This window comes from Podarcis bocagei (assembly GCF_964188305.1).
Source record: "Podarcis bocagei genome assembly, chromosome: W".
In the NCBI taxonomy this organism is placed as follows: Eukaryota; Metazoa; Chordata; class Lepidosauria; order Squamata; family Lacertidae; genus Podarcis; species Podarcis bocagei.
The window spans coordinates 9280932-9297989 of record NC_138131.1 but is presented as its reverse complement, the minus strand read 5'-3'; the positions used below and the strand labels follow the sequence as shown (position 1 = coordinate 9297989).

At 47.6% G+C, this 17058-nt stretch overlaps 1 long non-coding RNA gene across 1 annotated transcript in view; it reads right to left on the bottom strand.

Annotated features, from left to right (window-relative positions):
• Positions 1-17058, bottom strand: part of LOC308577871 — a 921996-nt gene that overhangs the window by 58799 nt on the left and 846139 nt on the right. The gene's annotated exons all lie outside the window — the stretch shown is intronic.

Genomic DNA, 17058 nt, shown 5'->3' with positions numbered 1-17058 from the left:
GCAGCAACAGCAGCAGTAGTAATAGTCTCTTTGCCCCCCTCAGGGGTCCCACAGCCTTTCCCAGCTGTGCACCGGCTTCCACGAAGGTGATTAGTGCCCTCTGGCCTCCTCTGTTCTGATGCAGCCATCTCCCGGCCCTTGCTTCCGCCCCCAGCGTTGCACACGTCCTGTAGAGCTAGCCAAGCGACCGCAGGTTTCCTTGCATCCAGAACTATAGGCCTTAAATCAGCACTTACATTCTCAGCCAAAAACGCCACCACACGCTCCTCAGCTTCACGTTGGCTTGCAACAGCCCCAGCTGACGTAGACATCGGTGTGACCAATTCCCAGAGATTGGCTCCAACTAGGGACAACTCTGCTAAATAACTCCACTCCAGCCACGTCTTAGTGGTTAACTTCTCACATGGCAGCTTAAGCTCAAAGCCATGTTCCTGGGACTGAGCCATCTCCTTCTCCCCCGGGGTAAGCGTACTCACGACAGCATCAGCTTCCTCCGGCAGATCGGCTCTCCTCCCAGCCAGCTCCTTCCAGCCTCAAAGACAGCTCCGGCTGGACCCAGCAACTTTCCTGCTGGCATCCCCCACTCGTGGGACGTTCCTGCAATGCTTCAAAGCTTTGGCAACCACCCATAACCTGTAGATGTTTTGGTTAGTCCTTGACGTGCTAATTGATTTATACTCCAATTAGCTCTTTACAGCGGTCCGGCACGCTTCCCTCTCAGCGGTGCAATCTGCTTCTTCCATGCACGCCCAGCAGAGTAAAGCACAGCAGCAAACTGTCACTTGCTTCCAACAAACACACAGAGCACAGTAATGTCCATTTACAGCTCTTTATTTCATCATTTTCTCAGAAAATTCCAGGACTCCTCGCAGCCATTACAAACTGCGTCTCTCTCTCTCAACGACCGAGAGGGAACAGACAGGAAAGCTCCTCCCAGCTTCCAAATCTGACGTCAGAATGCTGAGGCATCATGGGAACAACTTAACCTCTTAAGTTCCGACTCCCATAGCACCTCCCCTTCCGTTCTGCCCGGCCGGTAAGCCGACAATAGCGACCGGTGGAACACGGGATGAATTTTCATGCTCTCTGGCAGCCTCAACCTAAAGGCCACCGGGTTGACTTGCTGTATGATTTCAAAGGGACCCACCCTCCTGGGTTTGAGTTTCTTACAACCCCCTTTCCAAGGCAAGCCTTGCGTTGATAACCACACCTTATTACCCACCCGGAGGGTTTCCCCTTCCCTCCGATACTTGTCTGCTTGCCTCTTTTATACCTCCTTGGCCCTTTCCAACTTCAACTTCAGTTGTTGTTGAATTGCTTCCATTTCCTCCACGAACTGTTCAGTGGCTGACACACTCCACGATTCCTCCCCCCTCCCAGGGAAAGCCCTAGGATGGCACCCGTGATTTGCAAAAAAACGGAGTCATCCCTGTGGGCATATTCTCGGAGTTGTATGCAAACTCCGCCAGCACTAATTTGTCCACCCAATCGTTCTGCCTCTCCCCCACATAACAACGCAGGTACTGCTGTAATACTGCATTGACCCTTTCCGCCTGCCCATTGCTTTCGGGATGTCTGGCGGTGGTGAAACTTACCTCCACTTGCGACAAACTCATGAGTTTGCGCCAGAACCTTGAGGTAAATTGTGTCCCCCTATCCGAAATGACCCTTGAAGGGACGCCATGCAACTTAAACACGTGCTCCACAAACAATTTGGCTGTCTCCTCCGCAGTTACCGCATGAGAACACGCCACAAAATGGCACATTTTGGTGAGTAGATCCACCACCGCCGCCGTTTTCCCCCTGGACCGGGGCAGGTCAGTGATGAAGTCTACTGATACCACCTCCCATGGCCTCCCTGGTGTTGGCAGAGGCTCCAATAACCCTGCTGGAGCTGCCCTCTCCCCTTTGGCTCTCTGACAGGTCTCACACCCTCACACATATTCCTTCACATCTTCCCGCACCTTAGGCCAACAAAATTCCCTGGTGACCAACAACATGGTCTTATGTTGCCCAAAGTGTCCTGCCGTCGAGCTGTCATGCAGTTGTCGGAGGATTTGGGCCCGGAGAGCTTCCCCTGGTACATACAATAATAATAATAATAATAAATTTTATTTATATCCCGCCCTCCCCAGCCGAAGCCGGGCTCAGGGCGGCTAACAACAATCAAATAATCAAACAGTCAAATAGTCACACAATCTAAAAATATTTCATTATAAAAAATAATTAAATCAAATTGATGGCAACCATTTAAGCAAAATTCTGTGCAGGTTGCCAGAGGAGGGAGTCAGGCTGCGCCCTGACCAAAGGCCTGGCGGAACAACTCTGTCTTGCAGGCCCTGCGGAAGGATGTCAGGTCCCGCAGGGCCCTAGTCTCTTGTGACAGAGCATTCCACCAGATTGGAGCCGCAGTCGAGAAGGCCCTGGCTCTAGTTGAGGCCAGCCTAACCTCTCTGAGGCCTGGGACCTTGAGGATGTTATTATTTGCAGACCGTAGGTTTCTCTGTGGGGCATACCACGAGAGGCGGTCCCGTAGGTACGAGGGTCCTAGGCCGTATAGGGCTTTAAAGGTTAAAACCAGCACCTTAAACCTGATCCTGTACTCCACCGGGAACCAGTGCAGCTGGTATAGTACTGGATGAATGTGATCTCGCAGCGAAGACCCCATAAGGAGTCTCGCCGCAGCATTCTGCACCCGCTGGAGTTTCTGGGTCAGTCTCAAGGGCAGCCCCACGTAGAGCAAGTTACAATAATCCAGTCTGGAGGTGACCGTCGCATGGTTAAAACCAGCACCTTAAACCTGATCCTGTACTCCACCGGGAGCCAGTGCAGCTGGTATAGTACTGGATGAATGTGATCTCGCAGCGAAGACCTCATAAGGAGTCTCGCCGCAGCATTCTGCACCCGCTGGAGTTTCTGGGTCAGTCTCAAGGGCAGCCCCACGTAGAGCAAGTTACAATAATCCAGTCTGGAGGTGACCGTCGCATGGATCACAGTGGCTAGGTCAGGGCGAGAGAGATAAGGGGCCAACTGCTTAGCTTGGCGGAGATGAAAAAATGCCGCCTTTGTTATAGCTGTAATCTGCGCCTCCATAGAGAGGGAGGTATCGAAGAGTACACCCAAACTCTTAATGGACGGTGCTGGCACTAATTGCACCCCTGCAAGAGATGGGAGTTGCCCCCTCGATCCCATATCGTCCCGCCCCAGCCAGAGGACCTCTGTCTTCGAAGGATTTAACTTCAACCGGCTCCCACGTAACCATCCAGCCACAGCTTCCAGACATCTGGTCAGTGTGTCTGGGGCCAAGTCTGGATGGCCATCCATCAACAGATAGAGTTGGGTGTCATCAGCATACTGATGGCAACCCAGCCCAAAACTCCGGACAAGCTGGGCGATGGGGCGCATAAAGATGTTAAAAAGCATCGGGGAGAGAATCGCACCCTGAGGCACTCCACACACCAAGGAGTGGCGCGATGACAATTCCCCACCAAGCGCCACCCTCTGTTCCCGACCAGAGAGAAATGAGCACAGCCATTGAAGGACTGTGCCCTGGATCCCCACGTCGGCAAGGCGTGATCGACCATGTCAAAGGCTGCTGACAGATCTAGAAGAATCAGCAGCCCCGACCCGCCTTGATCCAGCTGCCTGCGGAGATCATCTGTTAGGGCGACCAGAGCCGTCTCGGTCTCATGACCAGCGCGGAAGCCGGACTGGAATGGATCCAAAGCAGACGTTTCATCCAGAAACCTACCAAGCTGTTCAGCAACCGCTCTCTCAATCACCTTACCCAGGAATGGAAGATTCGAGACCGGGCGGTAATTGGATAGATCTGAGGGATCTAATGATGTTTTCTTTAAGAGCGGACGCACCACCGCCTCCTTCAGTTCCCCTGGGAATATCCCGGTGCCAAGGGACAAATTGATGATATCCCCCAGGGGGGGCCGCACCTTGTCTGGACACGCTCTAATCAGCCATGACGGGCACGGGTCAAGAGGACAGGTGGTGGGCTTTCCAGCTTGGAGGAATCTGTCCACATCGGCTGGAGATATCCGGTCAAAGTGGTCCAATACTGGACTCGAGGACAGTCGAGGGGCCTCCAGTTCCTTTATTGTATCCAAATTGGCAGGGAGGTCATTGCGGAGCAACAGGACCTTCTCCGCAAAGAGCTCGCAAATGCCTCACAGCTGTGTGTCAGATTGTTATTTAAATTTGGCTGTCCTTCAAGGGACGTTAAAGACCGAATTATACTAAATAATTGCTCCGGGCGAGAGCTAGCGGATGCAATGGAGGCTGAGAAGTAAGACTTCTTAGCGGCCTTCACTGCCATCTCATAGGTTTTCATAAAAACCCTATAAGATGTTCTTGAGGCTCCGTCACGGGCACCCCGCCATACTCGCTCTAGCCGTCTGAGGTCCCGCTTCATTTTTCGAAGCTCAGGGAGCCCGGTTTCTGCGGGGTCGCAGAGGGCGCTTAGGTGCGATCTCATCGTTGGCTGCCAGGAACTGGGTATTGCAGCCCTCAACAAGCTCAGTCAATGAATCCCCAGGGGGAGCAAGGTCCCGCAAGGCTTGACGGAATCTATCAGGGTCCATCAGCCTCTGCGGGCGAGCCCAAATCGGCTCGCCACCTAAGCAGGGTGGGGGTGGAAAGTCAATCCTGGCTTTCAGAGTCAATCCTGGCTTTTCAGACCATGGCACCTTCATCGAAGGAGACATGATCACATCTATACCGGCGCCAAAGATCAAATCCAGCGTGTGGCCTGCTTGATGTGTGGGGCCCGAAACAAACTGGGAGAGCCCTAGTGTCGCCATGGAAGACACCAGGTCCAGAGCCTGTGAGGAGGGAGTGGCATCAGCGTGGAAGTTGAAGTCTCCCAATACCAATAGGTTAGGGAACTCCAAGGCCCAGCCGGCCACCGCCTACAGCAGGCCTGACAGGGTGGCTGCTGGTGCGCTAGGTGGCCGGTACACCAGCCAGACAGCCAAGCTCTCCTCGGAGCCCCACACTAGGCCAACACATTCAATGCCGGGGATCGATGGCGATGGTAGAGCCCTGAAAGAACAATCTTCCCGGATTAATACTGCCACCCCTCCCCCCCGGCCCACAGTCCGTGACTGGTGGAGGACGGAGAAACCCGGGGGCGCCATCTCTCATAAGGTAACAGTTGCCCCTTCACGCACCCAGGTCTCCGTCACACAAGCCAGGTCGACCCACTGCGAGGTAAAGAAATCTCGCAGGGTAGTGGTTTTGTTGCCTATAGACCTGGCATTGCACAACACCAGTGAAGGAGGTGAGTAATCCTTGCTCACCCTACCCTCGTCTCTCGGGATGGGGCGCAGATTGGAAGGGGTACGAGCATATCCGTATCTCGATCCCCTTCGCCTATAACATCTGCCCCCACCGCCATACCTCCCTCGCCCCTCCACGGTAGCAATCCCAAGCCTCATACTAACCTCCATTTACAAAATAGAAAAAAAAACAACCAAAAACAATTATGCCCAAACAAAACCAATCCCCACCCCACTCAATGTCCAACCCCCAAAACAAAACAAGATGGAACAAACAAAAATACATAGATAAAAAACCACCATTCACGGTGGTACAACAAAGTAAACAATAAAAACAGCTTTAAAACACCTTAAAATATATATGAACATCTTTAACATTTCATAGAATCATAGAATCATAGAATCATAGAGTTGGAAGAGACCACAAGGGCCATCGAGTCCAACCCCCTGCCAAGCAGGAAACACCATCAGAGCACTCCTGACATATGGTTGTCAAGCCTCTGCTTAAAGACCTCCAAAGTAGGAGACTCCACCACACTCCTTGGCAGCAAATTCCACTGTCGAACAGCTCTTACTGTCAGGAAGTTCTTCCTAATGTTTAGGTGGAATCTTCTTTCTTGTAGTTTGGATCCATTGCTCCGTGTCCGCTTCTCTGGAGCAGCAGAAAACAACCTTTCTCCCTCCTCTATGTGACATCCTTTTATATATTTGAACATGGCTATCATATCACCCCTTAACCTCCTCTTCTCCAGGCTAAACATGCCCAGCTCCCTTAGCCGTTCCTCATAAGGCATCGTTTCCAGGCCTTTGACCATTTTGGTTGCCCTCCTCTGGACACGTTCCAGTTTGTCAGTGTCCTTCTTGAATTGTGGTGCCCAGAACTGGACACAATACTCCAGGTGTGGTCTGACCAGAGCAGAATACAGTGGCACTATTACTTCCCTTGATCTAGATGCTATACTCCTATACACTGCTATACACTGCTGCTGCAGCACCAGTGTCCTTAAAGCTATTACGGAGGTGAGCCTGGGCCCCGCCCCCTAGGCCGGATGGAATTAGCCTGAGGAGGGAGAGGCCTTCTCCAACACTCACGATGCAGCAGCAGCGATGTCCCAGGCCTCAATGAGGCTCTTAAAGCTGTGGCGAAGGTGAGTCTGGGCCCCGCCCCCTAGGCCGGATGGAATTAGCCTGAGGAGGGAGAGGCCTTCTCCAACACTCACGATGCAGCAGCAGTGATGTCCCAGACCCCAATGAGGCCTCTTAAAGCTGTGGCGAAGGTGAGCCTGGGCCCCGCCCCCTAGGCCGGATGGAATTAGCCTGAGGAGGGAGAGGCCTTCTCCAACACTCACGATGCAGCAACAGTGATGTCCCAGACCCCAATGAGGCCTCTTAAAGCTGTGGCGAAGGTGAGCCTGGGCCCCGCCCCCTAGGCCGGATGGAATTAGCCTGAGGAGGGAGAGGCCTTCTCCAACACTCACGATGCAGCCCCTCGATATAACAGTAGCCCCCCTTTTTCCTTGAAACCTCCCTCAGCTCCTCTCCCTTGCCAAGTTCATCCTACTTTCCTCTGGCAAAAGCATCATCCCGCATCAAGCGTAGTAGTTCGTCGTCCTTCACCAATGTTGCCCCGCAAGCCCACCTCTGCTCGGGGAACATGAACCGGGCTGTCAGCGGTCCTTCCTCTGCCAAATACTCGGGTTTACGGGATAAAGCGTCCGCCCTCACGTTCTGCTCACCCGGTACGTACTGAATCTTGAAGTTGAAGTTGGCAAAGAACTGTGCCCAGCGTATTTGCCTCTGGCACATCACTCTTGCCGTCCGCCAGTACTCGAAATTCTTGTGATCCGTGCACACCTGTATCTGATGCTTCGCTGCAATCAAAAAATGTCGCCATTGCTTGAACGCAGACACAATAGCAAGCAATTCCTTATCATAGATACTATAGTTCACTTCCGATTTATTGAGCTTCCGGGGGGAAAAGGCACACGGACGCCACTCCCCCTCCCCATCTTGTTGCATGAGAACCGCTCCAATCGCTCGATCAGACGCATCTGTCTCCACCCGCAGTGGTAGTTCAGGGTTGACATGCAGCAGTTGTTCCTCAGAGGCGAAGACCCTCTTTAGACTCTCAAAGGCCCTCTGCGCCCCATCCGTCCACTCAAACCTCTTATTGCCACTGAGGCAATCCGTTATGGGGGTCGCCAGCCGTGCAAAGTCCTTGATGAACTTCCGGTAGAAGTTACTGAAGCCCAGGAACCGCTGAACATCCTTCCTCGTTTTGGGGCTTTTCCACTCCACCACCGCTTTGACCTTCTCCGGGTCCATTGCCAGACCCCTGTCCGACAGCCTATAGCCCAGGAACTCGACCTCTCTCGTGTGAAACTGACACTTCTCCAGTTTCACCCATAGGCGATGCTCCTTGAGCCTAGCTAGAACTTCCCGCGCGTCCTTAACGTGCTGTTCTTCGTCTGGAGAGTAAATAAGTATGTCATCCAAAAATGCAGCACAGTTTTTGTAGAGCAAAGGTCCCAACACGTGGTGCATGAAGGCTTGGAAGCACAGACTACCACACTGTAAACCAAAGGGCATAACAAGATATTCAAATGCCCCTAGTGGTGTGAACATGGTTGTCTTCCACTCGTCCCCCTCTCGCACCCTGATGAGATGGTAGGCTCCTCTCAAATCTCAAACTCAGTGCTATTGCTGATCACCAATCTTGACTGGTTTCCACTTGGGTACGCAAACCGCCAGGCCTTGGAGCCAGGCTCATACCCCACAAAGATCATTCTTTTGGATCTTGGCTCACCTTTCTTACGTAGAGCCTTTGGAATAAGAACCCAGGCCTCGCAACCAAACACACGAAGGTAGTGCACCTTGGGTTTCTTTCCATGCAGCAAGAAATAAGGTGTGTTTCCTACACTTGAGTTGTACACTCTGTTCTGCATATGCACTACAAAGCGCCAGGCTTCCATCCAGAACTTCTGGGGTAGCCCTGCATCCCACATAACAGACGATACTGCTTCCTGTATCGTCCTGTTCTTCCTCTCTGCTATCCCATTTTGTTGCGGAGAGTAAGGAGCGGTCAATCGGTGGCTAATCCCCTTCTCCCTAAAGAAATCCTGCAAAGCACAACCAGTGAATTCCGAGCCCCTGTCACTTTGAAAGCCACACACTTTGGTGGAGAAGGTTACCTCAAATGTGGTGATCCAATCCCTGATCAACTTAGCTGCCTCCCCTTTAGAGCGTAAAACAAAGGTCCAAGCAGACATCGAAAAATCATCAACCAGAAGCAGAGAGAACTTTGACCCCCCCCATGACTCAACTGACATGGGGCCACACAAATCTGCATGAATTAACTCAAAGGGTTGAGTGGTCTGTCTCTCTGACTTTGGATAGGAGCATTTCACAACCTTGGCTTGCTTACAAGCATTACAATCCAAGTATCTGTCACAAGCCTTAAATTTGCACCCCTGTGTCAGTTCAGGTGCCTTCTGGACAAATCCCCAATTCAGATGGGCGAATCACCTGTGCCAGATATGTGGACAACCATCGTGGGGCGCTACATTCACACATTGCCCCTTTGCATCTTCGGTGTCATCTTCTTCTGTAGAAATAGGCACATCTACAACAAACAAATTGCCTTTGGACTGCACTGTGTACAAGTGCTTCCCATCCTTGGAAAACTCACATTGGGTACCTGCAAAAGACACACGAAAACCATCAGCAAGTAAATCATGCACACTTAACAAACAATTGGCTAAGCCGGGCACCGCATAAGCTTTGACCTCATGTTTAAGAAAGGAACAGTAAAAATGTCCTGACTGTGTCAGCCTTCTTCTACTTCCGTCAGCGAGAGTGGCGTATTTGGCAGTTTTTACTGTCCTGCAGTACCTCAAAAGACCAGCAGATGGCACGAGAGTGTTTGTAGCTCCACTGTCCACCACAATAGTAAGAACGTCTGGTTGTTGACATTCCTGGAGCATTGCCATAGCAACACTCCCCTTGCTACCCCCCTCCTTGGGGCCTCTGCAGACGTCCTCTCTGGTTGTCACGGCAACAGACTCCCCCCGGCAGGGAGACTTGCCCACAACCTTCACAGCTTCCGTAGATGCAACTCTCTCAGTTGCCTTGGAGACTGGACTTGTCTCGGCGTTCTCACACAGCTCCGAAGCACTTATCAGTGTTTGCTGCAGGTGGCTGACCTTGAAGCCTCTAGCTGCACTCAACTTCCCATGGCTAAGCTCCAGCTCACGACGTAAACAACACTTGGCAGCTTTTGGAGGAAGAGGCTTCTCTGAGCTTTCACTGCTCACTGCCCCCCCCACTGCTCACGGGGCCTTTGTTTGCACCCCCTCTGCTGGGTACGGGGCTCCCGACTCTTAGCCTCTCTCCTGGCTCCTCACACAGACACATTGCAGCATCCAAACTGCTCGCAGGCACAGTAAAAGCACCAGCAGCATCACCAGCAACAGTCCCTTCGCCCCCCCCCGTGGGGGCTTGAAGCTCCTCCCAGATGAGCTTCCAAGAATTTGGCCGGCACCATCTTGGCTCTCCCTCTTTGGTGCAGCCACGTCTCAGCCCTTGCTTCCCACCCCAGCTTCACAAGCTTTCCGGAGGGATTCCCAAGCGACCTTTGGCTGTCTGGCACCCTGTACAACTGGCACAAGATAAGCTTCCACACTTTCAGCCAAAATTCCGAGCACATGTTGCTCCAATTCATCTTGAACTGCAGCCTTCTCTGCCTTTGCTATCCCAGCTGCAGGCTGTGGGGGCTGGACTAAGTCCCATAACTGCTCTCCCACCAGCAGGAATTCCATTGTAAAACTCCATTCTAGCCAGTTATGGCTATTCAGTTTCTGACACGGCATATTAAACTCAAAGCCATGTCCCTGGGGCTTTGCCATGCTTTCCCTTCCCCTTCTGTGGCTTTTTGCAAGAGTAGCGTGTAATACTCACTCCGCAGCCAAACTGGGCGTCCTGGAAAGTCTTGGCATCGAAGCTCCCTCTCTCCGTCAGCCTCCTCTGATCTGCCCTCTGCTCTCTTTGGTAGTCGATCAAGCTGACGCCCAGTCTTTTAAAGCCTTTCAAGTCCTTTCTCACACTTTTGGCGTTGATCCATAACCTGTTCGGAAGATTTATTGCTTTATTGTCCAGCTACGCTCCCGCTGTGAGCCTCTGTTTTTCCAGCGTCTGCCAGCTTCTGGTTTTCAGCGTAATCACGGGAGAAAGCAATTAAGCAGAATGCACAGCGTCCGTGTGAGAAAGGGCAGTAAATCAGTCCAGACGTTTCTTCTAATCTAGAAGCTCTTTATTTACATGCCAAACAGTCAAAAACTCCACCAGAGAATTCGGACATCTTTCTCGGCTGAGAGCCGCAATCCAACTAACAAACGAAAGCACTCTTTCACAGCATAACAGCTGACGTAACGTCCTGGCTTACTTCCTCTGTAAGCCCGTCCCCTCAAACACGAGACACAGAAGGTTAACCCTTCACTACACCCAACATTATCTACTTGCACTTTGATGTGCTTTTGAACTGCTAGGTTGGCAGGAGCAGGGACCGAGCAACGGGAGCTCACCCCGTCATGGGGATTCGAACCACCGACCTTCTGATTGGCAAGTCCTAGGCTCTGTGGTTTAACCCACAGTGCCACCCGCATCCCTTACTACTATACCTAAATACCCTTAAAAGTGCCTTGTCTATCTGTTCCTGTATTTCTCTTAATTTGCTTTCCATATGTAATTCATTTTGCTTAAAGATCAAAGAGGAATTTGAATCTGCAAATAAAACTGGAAAACTTCTGGCGTGGCAGTTGAGAAAAAGAAGAAAACAAAATCTCATTAATAAAATAAAAGTAGAAGAACAAATCTTGGAAGACCCCAATGAAATAAAAAAGAACTTCCTTAAATTCTACCAAAATTTATATAAAAGAGAAGAAGAAGATGAAACAGAAATCCAAAAATATTTAGAAGAAAACAGAATCAACAGTATATCAGAAGAGCAAAGAAATTTTTTAAATAAACCCATAAAAACAGAGGAAATTCAAGAGGCGATAAAGAGGATGAAACTGGGGAAAGCCCCAGGCCCAGATGGACTGTCGGCTAAGTACTATAAAGTCCTAGAAGAACTTATTACACCAGTGTTAAGTGAAGTAATGAATGAGATTTTAAGAGAAGGAAGAACACCAGCATCATGGAGAGAGGCATACATCACGTTGATCCCGAAACCTGACTCGGATAGGCTGAACATCAAGAATTACAGACCGATCTCATTATTAAATAATGACTACAAGATCTACGCAGACATAATGGCGACTCGACTTAAAAAATGTTTAATTAACCTCATTCACACCGACCAGGCTGGTTTTTTACCCAATAGGCAAATAAAAGACAACATAAGACATACAATAAACATCATTGAATACTTAGAATGTCAAAATGAAATTCCGGCAGCTTTATTGTTTATTGACGCCGAAAAGGCATTCGATAACGTATCCTGGTGCTTTCTTATAAAATGTCTGGAATGGACAGGGATAGAGGGCACATTCCTGGAAGGAATAAAAGCAATTTACTCACAACAAAGTGCTAAATTAATTATTAATAATAGCTTAACAGAATCTTTTGAAATTTCAAAAGGCACTAGGCAGGGATGCCCTCTGTCACCTCTTTTGTTTATCATGATGTTAGAGATAATTACAAACAAGATAAGAAAAACCCCAGGGATACGTGGAATAAAAATAGGAGTGAAAGAATACAAACTGAAAGCTTATGCTGATGATCTTATGTTGTCTGTGGAGGAGCCAGAAGAGAGTGTCAGTAGGGTGTTAGATCTGTTAGAAGAATTTGGAAAATTATCCGGTTTCAAATTAAATAAAACTAAAACCAAAATTTTGATTAAAAATGTAGAAGAGAAGGTAAAAAACCACCTCGAATCCCAGACTGGAATCAAAGTAACAAAAAAAGTAAAATACCTCGGAATCTGGTTAACGACAAAGAACATTAATTTGGTGGAAGATAATTATACCACTGCATGGAGAGAAATAAGGAAGGACTTAGATACCTGGAACAGAATAGGGCTATCCTGGTCGGGGAGAATGGCAGCAATAAAAATGAGTCTATTACCCAAATTACTATTCTTATTTCAGAATATACCAAAAATCAGGGGAACATCAACATTCAAGGACTGGCAGAAAACACTCTCTAAATTTATCTGGCAAGAGAAAAGACCAAGAATTAGATTTAAATTACTCACGGATTCAAGAGATAGAGGAGGATTCGCAGTCCCAAATCTAAAGCTGTATTATGAAGCCGCATGCCTCTGTTGGGTCAAGGACTGGATTATTTTAAAAAATAGAGACCTGTTGGATTTGGAAGGATTCAATTTAAGATTCGGTTGGCACGCTTACTTATGGTGTAACAAAGGAAAAATCCATAAAGGATTTTCTAACCATATCTTCAGAGGGCCACTGCTGGAGGTGTGGGAGAGAAATAAAAAATCACTGGAGCAGAATACCCCTTGGTGGCTTTCGCCAATCGATATCCTGACAATAAAAATAAATAAATATCGAAGGAGAAAGATGGACCTATGAAGATTTATTAGTAAAAACAGAGACTGGTTGGAGGATTAGGCCATATGAAGAAATAAAGAACAAATTGACAGGTTGGATTCAATTCTATCAAATTAACTCCATCTGGACTGAGGATAAAAAAAATGGGATAAGTGAGAAAAAATCTAGATTCCAGATTGAAATATTAGAAAGTAAAACAAAACTCCTATCGAAAATGTATAGCCTGTTGCTTGAATGGGATACTAAAGATGAAGAAGTAAAAGAGGCGATGGTGAGATGGGCAATGGACTTTGGGTATAATATAGAGTTTGTTAAATGGCAGGCACTATGGAATAAAGGCATGAGATTCTCGGCATGCACAACTCTCAGAGAAAATATATACAAAATGATGTACAGGTGGTATGTAACTCCCGTAAAATTGGGAAAAATATATAAAACTGGTGATAAATTATGTTGGAAATGCAAAAACAAGGAGGGCGAGTTCTATCATATGTGGTGGTTGTGCGAGCCTATTAAAAAAATTTGGGAATCAATTTACAACGAACTAAAAAAAATCCTTAAATATACCTTTATAAAAAAACCTGAAGCCTTTCTGCTGGGGATAATTGGAGGGGAAATAAAAAAGGAAGACCAAACACTCTTTCAGTATGCGACTGTGGCTGCCAGAACTCTAATAGCGCAGAATTGGAAGACAACAAGAATCCCAACTATAAATGAATGGCAATCTAAACTACTTGACTATTTAGAATTGGCAAAAATGACACAGAAAATAAGAAATCAAAAAGATATAAAGTTTAATAAAGATTGGAATAAATTCATGGCGTACATGGAAACAGAGGTTAAAAAAACTTAAATATCACAGTAGACGTGATATAACACTTGTGATGAAAAAATTTCTCTTTAGGAAAAGAAACTGCAGATAGAAAAATTTCTATAATACATTCCGAAACCGAGATGAAGGGAAGTCAGTAAATGTTATGTGTTATGTTACCAATGTATGTGAATGTGTTGTGTATGTCCCTTTGTCTGTATGGTGTTATAAAATGAATTAAAACCAATAAATAAATAAATAAATAAAAGTGCCTTTTAAGAGTGCCACATCTAACAATTAAAATACAATCACCTGGTGGTGCTGTGAACACCAAGGTTGTGTCGGAGCCTCTGCTGTGACCGAGCTACTCCTCCAGTCGAGTCCTTCAGAATCACCTCTGACAGTGATTAACGACCTGAGCCTTTGATGAGGCTCCAAGCACGTTCCCATTACACAGAGTATCAAAGCAGCAGAAGTGACGAGATTTATGAGCTACATTGCTGTGCTTTATTTTAACTATGCGGATAGAAAAGAAATATACATGCTCTCTCTGTGAAAGCAGAGAGAAATTGAAACAAACAAAGGAACAGGAAACAGTAACATCACATCCGTCTCCCGTCTTCCGTGAGACTTCCAACAGCCTGGAATGAATGTCTCTGGAATGTAAACAGAGTCTTGTGACTCCAAGCATTGCACAGTGGCAACACACAGAAACCAACAGGTTGATCCCCGTAAGGGACACTTGCATATTCCTGCCTTGCAGCGGGTTGGACTGGATGACCCTTGGGGTCCCTTACATTGTATGATGCTTTGGAAAGTGCTTCAGAAAGAATAAGCAGAAAAAAACATTCCTTCAAAGTTAGTTGTGTAATAGCTCACAGGGAAGGGAGGCTCCTTTGCCACTGTATTATTTCTTTCACAGCTATTTGAGTTTGACATATGTTATGCCTATTTCAGCTCTTGTGAAAAAAATTGGCTGCACTGATATTTCTTAGGTCTATATGGGCTTTGCTGAATTCCTGCTCCGAAAAGGGGAAGGAGAAGGAGGCCGGGAAAAAGTCAGCAGCAGGGTAAAGCTAAAAGGAAATAAAAATAGAAATACCAAACACAAATTAACACATAACATTTTAAGAACATTTTAAAACAACCCCACTAGTGATATATCACACCCACCCAAGTGGGACTGGCTCGCATTCCTCCTAACCCTTAACCATAAAGTATTTTTATTTATTCAATGGGTGGGGCAGCACCTCCTGGGTATGCCCATGTTGGTGAGGTTTATCTCCTTTTCCTTTTCCCTGCTTTGCACATGAGAGTGAAGCAGTTCTGGAGTACGTGGCTGCAAGTTCACATCAGGGCTTTAGATCTCCACTGCTTTTCCCTTTAGACTGCCTTTGTTAGCAGTTTTGTAACCAGATCCCAATTCCTTCACATATTGATTTATCCACACTATATATGCGGTTAGGAAACAATTAAAAAGCACCCCAAAGTGGTGCATATACACCTTACATCTTATGATATAATATCTCATACATTTTGGAAAAGGCATAAATTTTTAAAAAATAAAAATTTAAAAATCAGAGACTTCCTTTTTCCTGCCGAGGGAAATGGCTGCCTCCCATGAGATCAGACCCCCAGCAGTGCCTGAAATCCAGGGTTAATATGGGGGTTCCGTATTTTTCGCTCTATAACACGCACCTGACCATAACATGCACATCGTTTTTAGAGGAGGAAAACAAGGGGGGGGAAAATTCTGAATGAAACAGTGGATGTATCATTTTTGTGCCTCATGCTGTGGCCACAGACATGTGATCTGATGGTGAATTTGGGGTGACCCAATGCAAAAATCCTGAGAATCCCTGTGGATCTGTGCTTTGTAACCACGTTTTTGCACCATTGTGGCCCCAGGCAACAGTGGGTGCGTGATTTTTTTGGTGCAGGCTGTAGCCATGGACATGCTATGTGATTTGATGGTGAATTTGGGGTGACCCAATGCAAAGATCCTGCTTTGTAACCACGTTTTAAGTGGGGAGGGAAGGAAAAACACAGAAGGGACAAGGAGCACGAGAGGGGTGTGCAGAGAAGCAGCTGGCTAAGAATGCAGGAGAGGGGTTTAACGGGAGGGAGGAAAGGAAGGCAAAAGTTTCCCCCCACCCACCCACCCACCCACCCAAGCCAGCCCTCTCTCTCTCTCTCTCCCTCCCTCCCTCCCTCCCTCCCTCCCTCTCCCATCTGCATGTTTTCCGGCTGCCTGCGAGTCCCTAAAATGCTTCCCTGGACGCAGCAGCACCGGAGCACGGAGAGGAATTAGAAGGAAGGGCCGATCCTTTCCTTTCCCCTCTGCTTGCCTGGAGGGGAGGGGTTTTGCCTGCTCTTTGTTCCGTTTGAGCAAACAGCAACCGAAACAGAAGAGGGTGGGCAGTAAGACCCTGAGGCAGAATGCAGGAAAGCAACAGCTTACTCTCTCGCACGATCGGATTTTTGCCTGATTTTTGCCCCTGGCCAGTCGACCCCAGGGACCACACATTCGCTCAATAACACGCACAGACAGTTCCCCTTACTTTTTAGGAGAAAAAATCTGTGTGTTATAGAGAGAAAAGTATGATTACTGTTTGCAGGTAGGGAGGGACTTAGTCACCTGCAGATCATCCATTATCAGCCTCTCACAAGAAGATGTGGGGGCTGGGAAGCTGGGCATTGCACAGCACGAACTAAAGCCACTTGATCTTCCTTTAGTCCCTCTGTCGATTCCACTGTTTTTTCTTGTTTTACTGCCTTTACCTCCAAAGCATTTACTTTTTCATCCAGTTTGTCAAATTTCTGTGACAATACTTCCTTAGTGTTCTCTATATCTGATCTTACTTCCATAAATTGTTTATTCATAGTCTGCTCCAACCCTTTCCTAAATTCTGCAAAGTGTAAGGCCATAAGTTCAGCCATTTCTGTTTTTGGAGTTTTTTCTATATCTTCCTGTGCTGAGCCTCTCTTTCTTTCTGATACTCTCTGTTTTACTGGCTCTTGTTTAGATTTCTCTGCCATGTCAGTTCGCAAACAAACTGTTCCCAAACACTTCTGTCTCAAGGACACTTCAGCCTTCCTGTTTCTTTCTCACTCTTGCCTTATGTATAAAAGCTCTCCCACCAATCGTATTTCCACACCCTTTTAAACAAAACTATAACAACACGTTCACATTTAAAGAGAATTATATAAGTTCCACAGTATACAATTATATAAGTTCCACAGTATACAAAATGTCCAAAAAGTAGGGGGGGGGGAGGAGGGAAAAATCACCTTTATATACAATCTACACACAAAAAATAAAAAGCAGGCCACAACAAAAGTCTAATGGTTACCACTGTTCAAACTCGCTGTTACGTTGTCACCTTGATGA